Source organism: Cynocephalus volans, chromosome 7 (assembly GCF_027409185.1).
Source record: "Cynocephalus volans isolate mCynVol1 chromosome 7, mCynVol1.pri, whole genome shotgun sequence".
Lineage (NCBI taxonomy): Eukaryota > Metazoa > Chordata > Mammalia > Dermoptera > Cynocephalidae > Cynocephalus > Cynocephalus volans.
Genome location: NC_084466.1, coordinates 117,684,181 through 117,704,259, shown reverse-complemented (window position 1 = coordinate 117,704,259; position 20,079 = coordinate 117,684,181). Strand labels below are relative to the sequence as shown.

At 34.5% G+C, this 20,079-nt stretch overlaps 1 protein-coding gene, 1 non-coding gene and 1 pseudogene across 2 annotated transcripts in view; 1 reads left to right on the top strand and 2 right to left on the bottom strand.

The window, feature by feature from the left end:
* Positions 1 to 20,079, bottom strand: part of PTEN (phosphatase and tensin homolog) — an 88,142-nt gene that overhangs the window by 43,359 nt on the left and 24,704 nt on the right. The window lies entirely within an intron of this gene.
* LOC134381725 (tigger transposable element-derived protein 1-like) lies at positions 1,840 to 6,295 on the top strand (annotated as a pseudogene).
* On the bottom strand, positions 8,884 to 8,957 carry TRNAI-GAU (transfer RNA isoleucine (anticodon GAU)). Its single transcript has one exon. It is a non-coding gene; the product is annotated as a tRNA-Ile (tRNA).

The window sequence follows — 20,079 nt, the reverse complement described above, 5'->3', positions numbered from 1 at the left end:
TTAAATAACAGGCTATGAATTCATAACTCAATCTAAAAGGAAAAACTGTAGAGAGGCTTTAAAAACTAAAATTCTGTATAAACAATTCTAGTTTTAAAAAGACAACGGAGGAAAAACAGAAATTATATAAAAGACCAACCTACATAGCTGCAGAGAATTTACCCACAAAGCTGATTTAAAAGGTACATATATAATAGCCAAATGGGGGGGGGGGTGAGGGGGTAATCATAAACAGCATATATAAAGAAACATAAAAATGGTAAAAACAAAAGAAGGCTTGGAGGAGAGGAGACTGTTTAGAACAAAAAGGACAATAAAGAAATTAGAATTCTACATGCTAGACAGCAGTATAATGCTATAGACAGGAAAAAAGCAGGATCTCCTAATTCCCTTTTCACTTCCATCTTCTCTGTCCAAAAGGATATTTCTTTGACTCAATAAGTCAGGAATAGTGGGTACATGACACTTCTCTGGATTAAGAGCGCTTTCTACTTGCTAATTTAAACAAGACTATTTCTTTCTTTCTTTTTTTTTTTTTTTAAAGATGACCAGTAAGGGGATCTTAACCCTTGACTTGGTGTTGTCAGCACCATGCTCTCCGAAGTGAGTGATCTGGCCATCCCTATATAGGGATCCAAACCCTTGGCCTTGGTGTTATCAGCACCACACTCTCCCAAGTGAGCCACAGGCTGGCCCAACAAGACTATTTCTTAAAGAATATTTCTTAATAACCAGCTATTGACAGAAAAATGTTTGATGATCTGTGATTATATATATTTGTAAAGCAGACAGTTATCAATAATTCAAAACAAAAGATAGCCTACCAAGTCATTTACTTTATCAATGATTTATCTGAATCTTGTAGCCACAAAATTCAAATAGCAAGAGAAGCAGAGCATTAAAAAACTGTCTGATAAAAGAGTAAAATTAGTTTCCTTATTTTTCAGAAAATTCATAAAAGTCATCAAGGAAAAACAACTAACCTAAAAGAAACAATCTAAAAGAAAAATAAGTTTAAAATAGGGTCAGTACACTCATACACACATGCCCCCAAAATACGTAAGGCCATACAACAAAAAGTTGCTTAACTTCACAATCACAGAAATGTAATCAAATCAAAAGATACTGCTTTTTTGCCAACAAATTACAAAAAGTTAAAGTCTGATAATATTCAGTTTGCCTTGGGTGGGCAGGAAGCACTCAAACATATTAGTGGGAATATAAAATACTATTTTTGAAGGCAAAATTTAAGCATGGACCCAATGGACCTAGCAGTTCCACTGCTAAGAATCTACCTTAACGATACACTTGCAAAAAAACACCAAGATACATGTGTGAAGATATTTATTAGAGCACTATTTTTCAATAGCAAAAAAACTGTGGACAAATACTATGGCATAATCATAAAATGGAATAAAAAACAATAAAAGAATCAGGCAGATGTTGATTCCAATAAGGAAGATTCTTAAGACATACTTGGGAAAAAAAAAAAAACAACGTGCAGAGAACAGTGTGCAGTATGGTTCAATTTGCTTTTTTTTTTTTTTTAAAAAAAAAAGAAGAAGGTAAACAATAAAAACAATTTTTAAAAGAATATATGAAACTTTTAATTGCAGCTATCTTTGGGAAGAGGGTGTGATGACATGTAAAACAGGAGAAATTTACAGGGGATATCTGTCATCCTTAGGCTGTTTAGCAACCAAATATCACTACAATTTGGAGAATTTCAAGAGATTAGAAACAGATACTTCTTTTTCCATCTTTCTCTCATCACATCTATAGGCCTGATACCAATTAGGTCATTTTGCTATGTACATTGAATCTTAGTGAATGAGGGCAATGTGCAGGAGAGTTACAGATTATTCACAGAGATCACCAGAGGAGCTGCAAGTTCATAAGCAGTCACCAGTATCCAGTCACAGCAGCAGTACCCGGTACAGCAAGTGTCCAAGCAGCAATGTCCTCAGCACGTCGAAGGAGCAATGTCCTCTGCTCTTGTTGCAACCTCCTGGCCATGCCTTGTTTCCTTTAGCTTCTACCCACCTTCGAAGCCTGGTTCTCAAGCTATGAGCTACCTAATACTTTTCAAAAAATTCCTTTCTAACTTAATTAGAGGTCACTTTCTGCCATTTGCAACCAAGAACCCCGACTTCTTTCTTTTACAGTATTTTCCTATAGCTTTGTTTTGAGTGAGGGTTGGTGAAATCATATTTTTTTGTGTGCTCCCTTTAATATTTGAGCATTATCATTTCTTAGCTAGCATAGTGGGCAACAGTGAGACTGGTATGAGAATAAACAATTTATTTAAAAAAAAATATTACAGCATTTTTAAAAGGAGAAAAGTTTATTTTCTCTCAAAGAACTTGAATATTACTTAGGGAAACATTCACCCATGGCTGCCTCTCCCACTTCCTCCTCTCTCTTCCCAAGGATTTCATACTCACAGTTGGCTCACTGACTTATGACACAATTGAAAGGTGGAAAAAAGCACGTTTTCTTGCTTTTCCAAAGGGAAATAGGAAAATATACCTATAGATACTTCAGAAGTAGAGACTAAAAAATTAGTCTCTAATTTTTTAAAAGCAGAGTCAATACTCCCAAAACTTGAAGAATCTAAATATAAATCTTTCAATATAACTATACCTTACTTCAAATAATTCCAATATATAAAAACCTGAATTCATTAATGGCTCTTAGCTTTGAGAACACTGTATTTATTTTTTAAAATTTTTTACTTCCTTCAAAGAGTTCCTATGAAATAGATCTAAATAAGTTGCAAGAGTGCATTTTAAAATTATTTTTCTCAAAACAATATGTAAACATACATATTTCAAATAATATAAAACAAATTTATAATAAAAAATTAGTTAAAGAAAGATGACAGAGTAAGGAACACCAGGAATAAATCTTCCTACCTATACAACATTTGTACTGTCATATTCTGTCTGTTTTACCTACAGGCATACCTCATTTTACTGTGCTTTACTTTGTTGCACTTTGCAGATATTGCATTTTTTACAAATTGGAGGTTTGTGGCAACCCTGCACTGAGCAAGTCTATTGGTGCCATTTTTCCACAGTATGCACTCACTTTGCCTCTCTATATCATATTTTGGTAATTCTCACAATATTTCAAACTTTTTCATAATTATTGTATCTGTTATAGTGATCTGTGATCTTTGATGTTACTATTATAATTGTTTTGGGGCATGAGAAACCTTATCCACATAAGACAACAACTTAACCAATAAATGTTGCATGTGTTCTGACTGCTCCAAGCCGCTGTTCCCCTTTCCTCCCCTTGGGCCTCCCTATTCCGAGACCCAACAATATTGAAATTAGGTCAGTTAATAACTTACAATTGGGTTCTAAGCATTCAAGTGAAACAAAGAGTTGCGTGTCTCTCACTTTAAATCAGAAGTTAGAAATGACTGAGCTCGAAAGAATGTCAAAAGCTGAGACACGCCAAAAGCTAGGCCTAATGTACCAAATAATTAGCCAAGTTGTGAATGCAAAAATAAATAAATAAATAAAATTACTGAAGGAAAATAAAATTGCTACTCCAGTGAACACACAAATGATAAGAAAGCCAAAGGGTTATAACACCAAGGTCACAGGTTTGGATTCCTACATTGGCCAGCCACCAAAACCAAAACAAAACAAAACAAAAAAACCCAACAGATTTACTGCTGATAACGGACAAAGTTTATGTGATCTAGACAGAAGAACAAACCAGCTACAACATTCCCTTAAGCCAAAGCCTAATCCAGAGCAAGGCCCTAACTCTCTTCAATTCTAAGAAAGCAGAGAAGTGAGAAAGCTGTAGAAGAAAAGTTTGAAGCTAGCAGAGGTTGGTTCATGAGGCTTAAGGAAAGAAGCCATCTCTATAACCAAAAAGTGCAACGTGAAAGCAGCAAGAGCTGATGTAGAAGCTGCAGCAAATTATCCAGAAGATCTAGCTTATGTCACTGATGAAGGTGGCTACACTAAACAACAGATTTTTAGTGTAGATGAAACAGCCCTGTATTGGAAGAAGATATCATCTAGGACTTTGTTAGAAAAGTCAATGCCTGGCTTCAAAGCCTTAAAAGACAGGCTGACTCAACTGTTAGGGGCTAATGTAGCTGGTGACTTGAAGTGGAAGCCAATGCTCATTTACCATCCTGAAAATCCTAGAGTATTAGTCTATTTCTGTCACTTCTAACAAATACCCGAAACTGGGTGATTTATAAAGAAAACAAAATTTATTGCTTATACAGTTAAAGAGGTTGGGAAGTCCAAAGTCCAGGGAACATAGCTGGTGAAGGCCTTGGTTGTGGCAACAGTGACCCAGGGGTCTCACATGGCAGAAAATGGTGGAGCACAGAGAGACTAACCTCTCATGTGCTCTTCTTTTAAAGCCTTTAGAACCATGCCCCTAACCACCATTATTAATCCATTCAGTACAGCATGGTCCAACAATCTAATCACCATTCAAAGCTCCAACTTTCAACTACCATAATAAGATTTCTCACCCTCAACAGTTGCAGCAGGGATTAGTTTCGGGGGGACATTCAACCCAAGGTAGGTAGGGTCCTTAAGAATTATTTAAATCTATTCTCCTGTGGAGGATACTAACATTTATAAAACAAATTTATTTCACAGGGCCTAGCTTCCAAAGCCCTGTAGCTTCAGGTATAACCTAACTTTTTAGAATTACATATGTAAGTGTTAAGCTTGCAAAAGACAGGAAACTTTCCCCAGGCTGTCTCTGTTGTAGATAAAGAATTGTAACACAGCAAAATTGCTGGCTCAAGGACAGATGTGCTTGGTGCAGGTTAACCTACTGATTGATATGTTAAGGAAGTTGTTGATTGTTGTGTAAAAATACTAAGGAAATTGCTATAGGAAAGACAGTGTTTGCTAAGAACAAGCTTTTGTTGGTGGATGGACTTAACCTTTTACAAATTGCATTATGGAATGTCACTTTATTTCACTGTTACTAGTTTCCAATTGTTAAAACTATACTTGGCCATAATTCTGCCCATATCCTTGTGTTCTCTGTAATGATTAAATCAACTGAATTTTCTTGTGAAACTTCCTTGTCTTTACAATAAAAGGGAGAGGCTAACTTTGAATAGGGGCCGTCACATTCAGCTTTCTCCTCCTAATGGGGAAATTACTGAAGTGCAGTTCTTCTGGGCCTCTCAATGCATACATAGTGCTTTGAGTAATCGAGTAATTCTTTTTTTCATCTCTGTTACACAGAGGGAACTGTAACACTCTCCCTGGACTCTATAAATGGAATAATAAAGACTGAATGCACATCTCTATACAGCATGGATTATTGAATATTTTCAGCCCACTGTTGAGACCCACTGCTCAGAAGAAAAAATTCCTTTCAAAATATTACTGTTTACTGACAATGCACCTGATCACCCAAGAGCTCTGACAGAGATGTACAACGACATTAATGGTTTTATGCCTGCGAGCACAACATCCATTCTGCAGCCCATGGATCAAGGAGTCATTACGATTTTCAAGGCTTATTATTTAAGAAATACATTTTGTAAGGCTATAGCTAAAATAGATAGTGATTCCTCTGATGGATCTGGGCAAAGGCAACTGAAAACCTTCTGGAAAGGACTCACCATTCTAGATGCCATTAAGAACATTCGTGATTCATGGAAGGAGGTCAAAATATCAACATGAACAGGAGTTTAGAAGACGTTGATTCCAACCCTCATGGATGACTTTTGAGGGTGTCAAGACTTCAGCGGAGGAAGTAACTGAAGATGTGATGGAAATAGCAAGAGAACTAAAATTAGATGTGGAGCCTGAAGATGTGACTGAATTGCTGAAATCTCATAATAAAACTTTAACAAATGAAGAGTTACTTCTTATGGATGAGGAAAGAAAGTGGTTTCTTCTGATGAAATCTACTCCTGGTGAAGATGCTGTGAATACTGCTGAAATAATAACAAAGGATTTAGAATACTACATACGCTTAGTTGACAAACCAGCAGCAGGGCTGGAGAGGACTAACTCCAATTTTGAAAGAATTGCAACAGTGTGTACAATGCTATTGAACAGCATAGCAAACTATAGAGAAATCTTTTGTGAAAGAATAAGTCAATCCATGTGGCAAACATCACTGTTATCATATTTTAAGAAATTGCCACAGCCACAGCAACCTTCAGCAACTACTACCCTGATCAGATAGCAGCCATCAACAGTAAAGCAAGACCCCCCACCAGCAAAAATACTAACTCACAGAAGGCTCAGATGATCATTACAATTTTTCAGCAACAATGTAGTTTTTAGTTATGGTATCTACGTTTTTTTTTAGACATAATGCCATTGCACACTTAATAGACCACAGTGTAAACATAACTTTTATATGCACTGTGAAACCAAAAAACCCATGTGACTCACTTTATTGTGGTAATCTGGAACCAAACCTGCAATATCTCCAAGGCATGCCTGTATTTTGGAAGTCTGGAGTCTACTGAAAGACTTCTACTTTCCAAGGTAAGGCTTAGACAGTAAATTGTGGTTAGTTTGGGTCAATTTCAGCTCTCAGTGCAATAGTGGCTACCTATCTCCCATGCCTAGCCCCACAGCAGGCAGGTATGCACATATTCCTGGAGTGGCCTGCACCCAGTATGCCACAGCCAAGGTTGGCAAAAAGAACCTTATCCTCCAAATATCAGGAATCTGTGTTCTGACTGCTTATAGCTGTTTTTGATCATGAAAATACAGACATGGAGGCAGGCTGCAATTGTTGCACCCACTGTCGGCTGAAAGAGTTTCCAGGGAATTTAAAGATCCATAACTTATTTTGCTCCTTTCATTTTTTTTTCCTTTTTCCACCTTTTAGGAACCAGACATTTAACAATAATGAGACTGGAAAGGGACAGCATATACAAGGGTTTAGAAAGTCGGGACGGCCCCGTGGCGCACTTGGGAGAGTGCAGCGCTTGGGAGCGCAGCGGCGCTCCCGCCACGGGTTCGGATCCTATATATGGATGGCCAGTGAGCTCACTGGCTGAGCGCGGTGCGGACGACACCACGCCAAGGGTTGCGATCCCCTTACCGGTCACAAAAAGACAAAAAAAAAAAAAAAAAAAAAAAGATACAATAATTGAAGACAAACAAAAAGCCTGTGGAGAAGGGGGAGAATCCAATTTCCAGAGTCGTCACCCTAAAGATTCAAATTCTAGTTTTCAACAAAGAAAATCACAAGGCATACAAAATAAAATAAATAAAAGAAAGCATGGGCCATTCAAAAATAAATCAACAGAAACTGTCCCTTAGAAAAATCCGGCAGACTTATCAAAGACTTTAGGACATCTATCTTAAAGTTGCTCAAAAAGTTAAGGCAGGACATAGAATATGATGTATGAACAAAATGAAAATATCAATAAAGAGATAGAAAACAAAAAAAAGAACCAAAAAATAAATTCTAGAGTTGAAAAATACAATAACTTAAATAAAAATTTACTAAGAGGGATTCAAAAGCAGATTTAAGCATGAAGAAGAAGAAATCAGTGAACTGGGATGATAGGACAACTGAAAACAATAAGTCTGGGGAACAGAAAAAAAATTATTGAAGAAAACCTAGTGGACTGTGGGACACCATCAAGAAAAACCAACACATACACTCTACAAATTCCAGAAGGAGAAGAGAAATAAATAAAGCAGAGGAATTATTTGAACAAATAGTAATGAAAAACTTCACAAATTTGATGAAAAACATAAATATAAATATTCAAGAAGCTCGATGAACTCCCAATAGGAAAAACTGAGAGACCCACATCAGGACAGATTACTGTCAAAAGACAAAGACAAAGAAATTCTTGAACATAGGATGAGAGAAGCAACTTGTCACATACAAGGGATCCTCAATATCAGCAGATTTCTCATCAGAAACCTTGAAGGACAAAAGGCAGTGGAATGATTATTTAAAATCCTGAAAGAAAAAAACTGTCAACTGAGAGTACAATACCTCAAAAGTGAGGAAGAAATGAAGATATTCCCAGATAAAGAAAAGCTGAGAGAGAACATCACCACTAGACATGCTCTGCAAATGCTGAAGGGAGTCCTTAAGGTTGAAATGAAAGGACATTAAATGGTAACTTGAAGCGGTATTAATAAATAAAGATTTCTGGGAAACGGTAAATATACGAGCAATTATCAAAGCAAGTATTACTGAGGGGCTAGCCAGTTAGATCAGTTAGTTACAGCGTGGTACTGATAAATCCAAGCTCCAGGGTTTGATCCCTGTACTTGCCAGCTGCAAAAAAACCAAAAACAAGACAAAACAAAAAACAAAAGACACAACAATAAAAAAAGGTAATATTACTGTAACTTTGGTTTGTAACTCCACTTTTTGTTTGCTACATTATTTAAGACACCAACACATTTAAGAAAACAATTATTAGTCTATGTTTCTGGACACACAATGCATAAAGATGTAATTTTGTGATATTAATAACTGAAAAGAAGCAGGGACAAAGTTGTATAGGAACTTAGTTTTTGTATGCAATCAATGGTAAGGTGGTATAAATTAAAATTAGAGTGTTAAACTTTATTGCAAACACAATGAAAACAGCTATAGAATATAAACAAAAAGAAATGACAACAGAATTAAAAAGTTTAGTTACAAAATAGCAATTAAACACAAAGGACAGTAAGGCAGGAATTGAGAGACAAAAAGGCTGCAAGGCATATAGAAAACAGCAAAATGGCAGAAGTAAAGTCCCTCCTTATCAGTACTTTAAATGTAAATGAATTAAACTCTCCAATCAAAAGACAGAGGTTGGTAGAACGTATAAGAAAAACATAATCCAACTATATGCTATCTACAAAGAACTCAATTTTATTTACTTATTTTTTTGATGGCTGGCCAATACAGGGATCGAACCTAGGACGTTGGTGTTATCAGCACCACACTCTAACCAACTGAGCTAACCAGCCAGCCAAGAGACTCATTTTAGATCTAAAGACTCAAATAAGATGAAAGAGACATGATGGATAAAGATATTCTATGCAAGTAATAACCAAGAGAGAATGAGGTGGCTACACTAATATTAGACAAAATAAACTAAATTTTAAAGGTTGTGAAACAAAAAGACATTATATATTAATAAAAGTATCAATACAACAAGAAGATATAACAATTACAAGCATTTACACTTCTAAAAGACCATCCAAATATATAAAGCAAAAATGAACAGAATTGAAGGGAAAATAGATAGCTCTAAAATCATAGTTGGACACTTTAATATGCTACACTCAATAATGAACAGAACCAAGCATAAGATAGGTAAGGAAATAGTGGATTTGAACAACACAGTAAACCAACTAGATCTACGAGGCTTATTCAGAACACTCTAACTAACATCAATAGAATACACAATCTTTTCAAGTGCACGAGACATTTTCCATAATAGACTATACGTTAGGCAACAAACCAGTTCTCAATAGATTTTTAAAAATAGGCACCAAATAAAGATGATCAAAACAAGATGATGTTAGAAATCATTAACAGAAGATAAAGTAAAAAATTCAGAAATTTTTAGAAATTAAAAACATGCTCTTAAAGAAGAGTCACAAGGGAACTTAGAAAATATTTAGAAACAAATAAAAATGAAAAGGCAACATACTGAGAAAGCAGTCTATAAAAGGAAAATTTAGTTGTGAACATTTACGTTTAAAAAGATCTAAAATCGACAAAGCTAGCAGAAGTAAGTAAATATGAAGATTATAGTATAGCAGAACCGAAAAACAATAGAGAAAATCAATGAAACCAAACATTGGTTCTTTGAAAAGATTAACAAAATTGACCAACTTTTAGCTAGATTAAGAAAAAAAAGAAGACTCAAATTACTAAAATCCGAAATGAAAGTGAGGACATTATTAGCAATTCTATCAAAAGAAAAAACAAACAACATATATATATGAAAGTATCATGAACAACTGTATGCCAACAAATTGGATAATATAGATTAAATGGACAAATACCTAGAAACACGAAACCTATACCAAGACTGAACAGCAAAAAAAATAGAAAATTTGAATAGACCTATAATGAACAAGGAGACTGTATCAGTAATAAAAAATCTCCAGATAAAGAAAAGCCCTAGATCTCATGACTTCACTGTTGAATTTTGTCAAACATTGTTTTTTTTTTTTTTTTTTTGGCAGCTTGCCAGTACGGGGATCCAAACCCTTGCCCTTGGTGTTATCAACACCACGCTCTAACCTGAGCTAATTAGCCAATATCAAATATTTAAAGAAAACCAATCCTTCTCAAACTTTTCCCAAAAACTGAAGAGGTGGGCTCTTCCTAACACATTATATGAGGCCAGCATTGGCCTGATACCAAAGTCAGACAAACACACAAGAAAAAAATACTACAGACAAATTTCCTTTATGAACACTGATGCAAAAATCCTCAAAATACCAACAAACTGAATTCTGCAGCATATTAAAAGGATTATACGCCAAGATCAAGTAGAATTTATTCCTGGAATGTAAGGGTAGTGCAATATACAAAAAACAATGTAATATGCCATGTTAATAGAAAGAAGGAAAAAAACCACATGGTAATCTCAATTGGTACAGAAAAAGCATTTGAAAAATTCAACACCTTTTTATGATAAAAACACGCAACAAACTAGGAATAAAAAGAAATCACCCTAACATAATAAAGGCCATATATGAAAAACCCACAGCTAACATGATACTCAATGGTGAAAGTCTGAAAGCCTTTCCTCTAAAGTCAGAAACGAAACAGGCTACCTGCTTCCACCACTTCAACATAGTATTGAATGTTCAAGAAAGTGCAGTTAAGTAAGGAAAAGAAATAAATTTATCCCAAATTGGAAAGGAGGAAGTAAATTATCTGTTTGCAGATGACACATCATCTTCTATATAAAAAGCCCCAAGGATTCCACCAAAACAAAAAAAAAAGAACCCACAAAAACCAGAACTAATAAATAAATTTAGATAAGCAGGATACAAAATTAATGCACAGAAATCAACTGCATTTCTATACCCTGACAATTAACAATCTAAAAAAGGAAAACAAGAAAACAGATTTACAAGAGCATCAAAATGAATAAAGTACTTAGGAATTAACTTAACAAAACAGGTAAATACTTATACAATGAAAACAACACAACACTGCTAGAAAAAATTTAAAAACCCTTAAATAAAATGAAAGACATACATATTCATGGATTAGAAGACTTAACATTGTTAAGGTATCGATACTGCCCAATGCAATCTACAGGTTAATGCAATCCCTATGTTAACAGAAAAATCCATTCGAAAATTCATAAAGAATCTTGAACAGACAAAACTATTTTGAAATACAACAAAGTTGAAGGACATACACTTCCTGATTTCAAAATTTACTACAAAGTTACAGTAACAAAAATAGTGTGTTACTGGCATTAAAGACATATAAAGACCAATGTAATAGAAGAGAGAGACCATGGTCAAATGATTTTCCTCAAGGGTGAAAAAGATCCTTGATAATGGAGGATAGGACAATCTTTCCAACAGTTGTACTGGGAAAACGACATAGTCATATGAAAAAATGTAAAGCTGGGCTCTTACCTAATACCATATATAAAAACAACTCAAAATGAATCAAATACCTAAATATAATAGCTAAAACTATAAAACTCTTAGAAGAAAACATAGAGGGAAAGTTTCATGACATGGATTTGGCAATGATTTCTTGGATGTGACACCAAAGGCACAGGCAACAAAAGAAAACAGACAAGTTTGACTTCATCAAGCCAAAAAGCTTCTGCACATCAAAGGAAACAATCAACACAGTAAAAAAAGCAACCCCAAGAATGGGAGAAAATATTTGCAAATCATATATCTGACAAGGGATTAATATCCAGAATATATACAGAACTCCTAAAACACAAAACAAACCACCCAATTCATAAATGGGCAAAGAAATTGGATACTTCTCTAAAGATAATATACCAATTCCCAATAAACACAAGAAAAACCTAAACAAAGAAACCCAATTAAAATAAATGGACAAAAGAGCTAAGTAGGCATTTCTCTAAGGAAGATATACAAATGGCCAACAGACATATGAAAAAATGCTCAACATCACTCAGCATCCGGGAAATGCAAATCAAAACTACACTGAGATACCATCTCACCCCAGTTAGGATGGCTAAAACCCAAAAGACTCTGAACGATAAATGCTGGCGAGGTTGTGGAGAAAAAGGAACTCTCATACATTGTTGGTGGGACTGCAAAATGGTGCAGCCTCTGTGGAAAATGGTATGGAGGTTCCTCAAACAATTGCAGATAGATCTGCCATATGACCCAGCTATCCCACTGCTGGGAATATACCCAGAGGAATGGAAATCATCAAGTCGAAGGTATACCTGTTCCCCGATGTTCATCGCAGCACTCTTTACAATAGCCAAGAGTTGGAACCAGCCCAAATGTCCATCAACGGATGAGTGGATACGGAAAATGTGGTATATCTACACAATGGAATACTACTCTGCTATAAAAACGAATGAAATACTGCCATTTGCAACAACATGGATGGACCTTGAGAGAATTATATTAAGTGAAACAAGTCAGGCACAGAAAGAGAAATACCACATGTTCTCACTTATTGGTGGGAGCTAAAAGTAAATAAATAGATTCACACACACACACACACAAAACCCGGGGGGGGGGGGGGGGGGGGAGAAGACATAACAACTACAATTCCTTGAAGTTGATACGACAAGCAAACAGAAAGGACATTGTTGGGTGGGAGGGGGGAGAGGGAGGAGAGAAGGGGGTTTCAGTAATGGGCCACAATAATCAACCACATTGTATATCGACAAAATAAAATTAAGAATAAATCAATAAATATATAAATAAATAAATAAAATTTTAAAAAAGAAAGTCCTCAATATCATTATATAACTAATTATTAGAGAAATGCAAATCAAAACCACAGTGATACCACTTTATACCCACTAGGATGGCTATTATTATTAAAAAAACAACAAAAAATTAAGAAGTATTGGTGAGAATTTGGAAAAATCAGAACCCTTGCACTGTTGGTGAAACTAAAATGGTACAGCCACTGTAGGAAACAGTATAGTGATTCCTCAAAAATTTAAAAATAGGATTACATTTGATCCAGCAATTTCACTTCTGGGTATATACCCCCAAAAACTGAAAGCAAACATTCACACAAATATTTTTGCATTCATGTTTATAGCAGCATTATTCACAATAGCTAAAATGTAGAACCCAAGTGTACACTGATAGATGAATAGATAAACAAAATGTGGTAATATATGAGGGCACTTTGAAAAGTTCATGGAAAGATCAAATTGAAAGATAATATTAATCTTTCAAAGAACTTTCTGAAGTACTTCCATATATACAACGGAATATTATTCCGGCTTTAGAAGGAAGTAAATTCTAACACATTTTACAACACTGATGAACCTTGAAGACATCATGCTAAGTGAAATAGGCCAGTCACGAAAAGACAAATATTGCATGATTCTACTTATTTGAGGCACCTAGGATAGTCAAATACATAGACACACAAAGTAAAACAGTGGTTACCAGGGACTGGGAGGAGAGAGAATGGGGAGTTATTTAATGGGTTTGGCATTTCAGTAAGGAATAATGAACTGAAACGCATTCTTAAAAATGGTTAAATGGTACATTTTATGGTATACATATATATATATATACACACACTCAAAAAAAAACATATTACCACAATTAAAAAATTTACTCATCTCTAGCCCTATTCATCCTCAAACTCTTAATCCTGCTTCTCCCCAGAGGCAACCACTCTCAACAACTCTGATTCTTTTTGCTGGTATTTAATTTGGTATTTCTACATATTATTCTTAATACTGCTACTTGTAGATTTATCACTTGCACATTTCCTACCATGGTAGAGGCAGCTTATAAAACTAGCAGTACCCCACACGTTTGACTTCTCTTAATACCCCTAATATAGCAATCTCACAATTTTGGGTTAAACCAATCAACCATTGTTCTAATTTGTTCAGTTTACTAAGAATCTACTGCATTTCCCACCCCCGCACCTGTCTCATTATTTCAACATGCATCTATCAGTTCAATTTTTTTTTTTCCTGAAGCCCTCTGTGCTCCTGTTCCAATCAGAACCGGTAGCTTTTCAATTTGTGGCACAGTTGTTATCCTGGGCCTTTCCTTTTTTGTGTCTTAGGTGGATTCTCTGTTTACTGAAGCCCTTTTCCTTCCTTTCTTGTTTTATTCCTTTGTTTTGCTGGAGCACATTTTCTAGTAATTTCCTAAGAAATGTTTTTCATGAATACATTTTTTTGAGTCCTTAAGTGTTTTTTTTTTTTTTTTTCTACTTTCACACTTGATTGATGCTTTGGCTGAATACAAAATTCTAGGCTGATCACTGAACTTTTGAGGTGGTGTCCCATCAGCTTCTACCTTTAATTCCACTATCAAGAAGTTAGATGCCATTCACATTCCTAATCCCTCCTAAATGATCCTGAAAGCTTTTGAGATACTCTCTTTATTTCTGGTGTTCTAAAAGAAGTTTCATAATTTGCCTCATACAGGCCTTTCTTCATTTACTATGCTTAGCACTATGTAAGTCTTTTCAATCTGGAGACTCAAATCCTAAAGAAATTTTCTAGTATTATTTCCTTGGTGATCTCCTCCCCTTTGTTTTCTCTTTACGGATCTGTTAATGGAGACTACATTTTAAATGATACAATTTCCATACAACATTCTACAATACTCTACTGTCTAAAGCAGTCTGTACATGTACTAATAAAGCAATAACTTATGCACACAGATTTATTCATTGATTCTATGAATTATATAAGATCAAAGTTACATTCTCAAATGCATAGTAGTCGTTCAGATAATTTAAGTAAAGGAAGCAGAATAAAAGATGAGAAATGGCAACAAATAATCTGTTTAATGACAGACAGGTCAGGCATTAAAATATAACTCCAGCTGATTTTTGTCACATAGGAAATGTAAGCCCAGAGTTGGCAGATCCCCCAACTTTTCAGAAGAAGCCAGAAATACAGCTTTTTAAGATGTGAGGTGTCCAGATTTTTAAACAGAGGCAAGAAATTCCAATTTTAAACAGTGTGCGGACTGACACTGTTCTTGGCCAAACAAAAGATATCAACAGGCTAGATAACCCAAGAGTTTCCAGTTTTTGTCCTCTGACATACAAGATAATATGGTTACTAAGGAAATCAGCTTTGAAATCTGACAGACCTGGATTCAACAACATTCAGCCTCACTAGTTACCAGCTATGACATTTTTAAACCATTTATAAAATAGGGATAGACTTCTAGTAGAGATTTAATAACACATGTAAACTACTTATACAACAGCTACACATGTAAATAATATGTAAGTAAATGCACAATAAATGTTACCTATTCTTAAAATGCCAACAAATGAATTGGTACAGATAATATAAACATTGTCTAATCCATCAAGGCTCCCTACTTGCAAGGAAATAAGACTAACGAAAGAAGTGGGAGGCAGGAAACGGCTTTCTTTTGAGGTGATAAAAATGTTTTGAAACTTGATAGAACTGGTGGTTGCACAACATTGAGAAGGTATTAAATATCACTGTATTGTACACTTTAAAGTGGTTAATTTTGTGTTATGTAAAGTTCACTGCAACAAAGAAAAAAGTGGAAAACACAGAAGGAGTTAGAAAGGGAGAATGGAATTTACATTCCTTCTTCTAAATTATTTTTAAGCTTGCCTCTAAATAATCTCTTTTAAATTCCTCTTTTTAATCGAACAGCCAATAATGATAATGTTAGGGCAACAAACATTTCCTTTTTATCAAAAACTAACATACAATTACAGCTGATTGAGAGATCAACATATAATGAAAAAAAGAATATTTTAAAAGTTTCTTCAGATTTGCTTCCATGTTTCTACACCAAAAAAAAAAAGTTTCTTCAGGAAGAAAATGTATATAACAGCACAAAAGAAGATGGGCCCTTGAATCTGTAATACAGCTGCTTATAGGAAGCTCACAATAAACGAGACAATGCATAAGTCTTTTTTAAAAATCCCTATATATTGGAAGACTGAGCTCTAAGCATTTCCTTATAATAAATATAAGAATATTCCCACCAAAAACGTTCCAATGAAAGAAGAGGAAGTGAATTATTTCCTATAGATACAGAGGGGAAAATATTTTTACACACACCTTTTTTTCATTTTCAACATTTCCCATTTATGTTCCATGAAACACTGTTTAGGGAAATGTTATTTAATGTACTATGAAAGAAAAGAAAGAAGAGGTAGCAGGAAAAGGAAAGAAAAGTAAAAAAAAAAAAAAATGAAAAGGAAAAGAAAAGTGGCCTACTAGAATCTCATTCTTGAGAGATTTACAATGCACAGTGGTATATGAAAGGTTCTGGAGTAAGAAAGCCAGTTCAGCTCTATTATACCTACATTTTCCTGATTTATTAGGGACAGAAAAGTTCTCAAGTATGCCTCTTAAACACATGAAGCACAAGTCTGTGAAAGACTGCTTAGATTTATATCAGATAACACATAAATTAGATAACTTCAACATTAGCCTGTGAGACAAGATTAACATACATATCAAAGAACAATCAATTATCTGAATAAAACACTGTTTCATATTACCAACAGGTCAGGGCAAAAGACTAGTGGCAAGAAAGAAGGTAATAGTAAGAGGAAAAGAAGCAACAACAATTTGAGAAGATTTAACCTTAACTTCTCTTCTCTGAGATGTCCCTGTTCTGCCCTGTCAATTCTGATTGCTTATTAAGCAAAACATCTTCAGTTAAGATAGTAAAAAAGTTCAGCTGGGTTTACTTTACTCCATCTCCCTTTTTATTTTTTTACATTAATTCCTGATCCTAGGAGGTAAACTCAAAAGGAGAAGTTAAATATGTTTCAAAGGTACTTCAAGCACCTCAAGTATAAAATTTCACACTGCCATAACAAAGGATATCCCCAAAACAATCACAAATACCAAACAATTTAAGCATGAAGGTATTTGCAATTTGAGTTTATTTTTCTCAAAGCAATGAGGTAGTACAACAACAGCAAAGTTTGAACTCTGTACAATATTTCCTGTTTTTGAGGGGAAAAAAAATCACGGGAAAAAATATGGAGTTAGAGAAAAAAATGATAATGTTATATATTCTTTGGACATCTCAATAAGAAAAGCCCAACTAAAAACAGTTCTGTTAAAGAAAAGTAAAGGTATAAGAAAATAAACATTTTTTCACTGAGATGTTTTCACCTTCAAACTAAAAAAGGAATCACTACTGATTATTACTACTGTCCCCAATATAGTGTGAACCAATCAAGGAAATCAATCATTTAGGAACTGGACATTCCCTTAGAGAAGTTAATCGTAACAGTCAAATTACTTAGGAATTATTTATTTTCATTTTAGTTTATAAGAAAAACATCATCTTCCTTCCCAGTCATTGTTCATGCTTTCTCTTACAAAAGAAGGGGAGGGGGCAGAACAACAGAAGCTACCAAAGCCTTACTGGCCATTCATCTCCCAGTCAAAAAAAAAAAAAAAAAAAAAAAAAAAAACTAGACAAAACCAACCAAAATAGCAAGTGGCTAAAAATTAACCACTTAGAAAACAACTTATGGCCAGCTCATAAAAGGGTGTAGTAGTCTTATATACTTACACAACTATTATAAAAGGATTCTACAATTGCAAGGAAATAAGACTAACAAAGGAAGTGGGAGCAGCCAGTGGGAACAGGGTTTTCTTTTGGGATGACAATAATGTTTTGGATGTTGACAGAGGTGGTGATTGTACAGGTCCAGAAACTGGACTTTAGTAACCTAAAAGATAATCAATCAGCCTCAGTGACTAATTCATACTCAGAAGAGACCAATGTAAAAACCACATGCCAGATTCATTTACCACAAGGATATCCTTACAGTGATCAGCAAACTTGCCCTCATTCAGAGCACTCACACTCTTTTTCTGTATAAATACCTATCTGGCTTGGCTGAATTAGTACTTGGATGAATACAGCATTACAGTGATATGAAGTAGAACATCTTGTGAGATATTTCATCCAGGTCATAAAGATGCCTGATAAAACACTTATGCACCACAGTAGAGAATGTTATGTCTGGTGACTACAGTGCTCATCAGATTCTCCATTTCTCTTGATTCAAAATTTACCTCTCTCATTATTTTTTCTATGGCCCATTACATTTTCTTTACATATGTTATCACTACGCACGGCCTGCAATGTTAAGCATTCTTCAACTGTGTCCTGGCTAACTGAGAAGGCAAATTCATTTCCCTCTTTTCAAGTTCTGAAACAGTACTTTCCGATTCCCTCATGTACCACCTATAAAATTAATAGAAATAACAAAGAAGTAGGGATTTTAGTGGGTAGTTTTTGTGGATATGGAAATTTAATTCTGAACACAATATAAATATTACAAAAATCAAACTGAACATAACTAAAGACTGCAAAAATGTAAATATACTGTAATTCAAAGCAAGTTACTAAAAATTAACCACTTAGAAAACAACTTATGGCTAGCTCATAAAAGGATGTAGGTAGTCTTATATATTTAAACAACTATTATAAGAGGATTCTACATCTGCATAATTCTTTATAAGTTACAAAGTGCTTTCCCACCCATTATACCATTTAATTCTCAAAACCATCAAATATTTAAATTAAAAGTCTCCAGGAAAGATACTTATGAAAGAATGAAATACATTATTCTACAATAATGTAGAATTTTAACTTTTGGAGCCATTAAATTTCCTACTGACAATTTACAGTTTATTCATACAAATATATTTTTGCTCTGAAATAAAAAAAAAATATTAAGATTATTTGCATAGCAGACATAAATTTCTTTTTTCATAATACATATCATGTATTCTTAGGACATAAACGTACTTAGAAGGTAATATTTAAGTGAGCCTTGAGAAATACATTGTTCTGAACCGAATGATAATTACACTTAGGAAATTATGCAAAATTACACAAAACTGATTAATTAGGCTTCAGTACACCCAGTAGTCCCCTGTAACAAATACTTCTTCAGGTGCTTGATGCACTTATGCTCCATTACAAATTGCTCTACATAAAAATACATGGTATTAGTCATCAATACCTTAGTATGAATAAGTTTATTGGAACAAATCCACTCAAGGATTTTAAGCCTAATCCCCAATTGTGGAATCAAAAGAAAAAAATCATATTGTAATGGAATCCAGGCATTAACCTGATAAGAGGCATTTTTTTAGAGTCAAAAAAATCACATCACATAAGTACCTGATTATGTACAAGGTCAGTTCTTATCAAATGAGTTGTATCTTATTGAAGTCCATTAGCTACATTAGGCAAAAAAAGAAGTCATACAGTGCCACCACAATAAAATAAAGTTTATCAGAAAAAGTGTATCTTTTTCTGTGGTTTAGAAGTCTTTTCTAAATGAAAATACAACATGAATATAATACATCAGTATTTGAAACAGAAAATCAAAAGAGTTCTTACCTTACTACATCATCAATATTGTTCCTGTATACGCCTTCAAGTCTTTCTGCAGGAAATCCCATAGCAATAATGTTTGGATAAATATCTGAGTACTAAAGTTAAGGAAATATATGAAATACACAACAATGCAAACTAAATGCACACATTTTAAAACATTATTTTTTTAAAAAAAGCTTTCCCCACTACAGCCATACTAATAAAATGTTGTCAATGTATTTATCTATAACCTATCATGCGTCATTAAGGAATACTGGTAAATACATTAACTCCAAAAAAGACCCTCAAACCCCTCTACTTAGTGCATTAAAAATGGACCTGGGCTGGCCAGTTAGCTCATTTGCTTAGAGCGTAGTGCCGATAACACCAAGGTAAGAGGGTCTGGACCTTCTTACCAGCCAGCTGCCAAAAAATTAAAAAGAATAAAAGACATGGACGGCTTGCTTTCCTAACTTCTTAAATGATAAATCACACTTAACCTTTTCTTGATGTATCAGGAATTATGCCTCTGGGTATT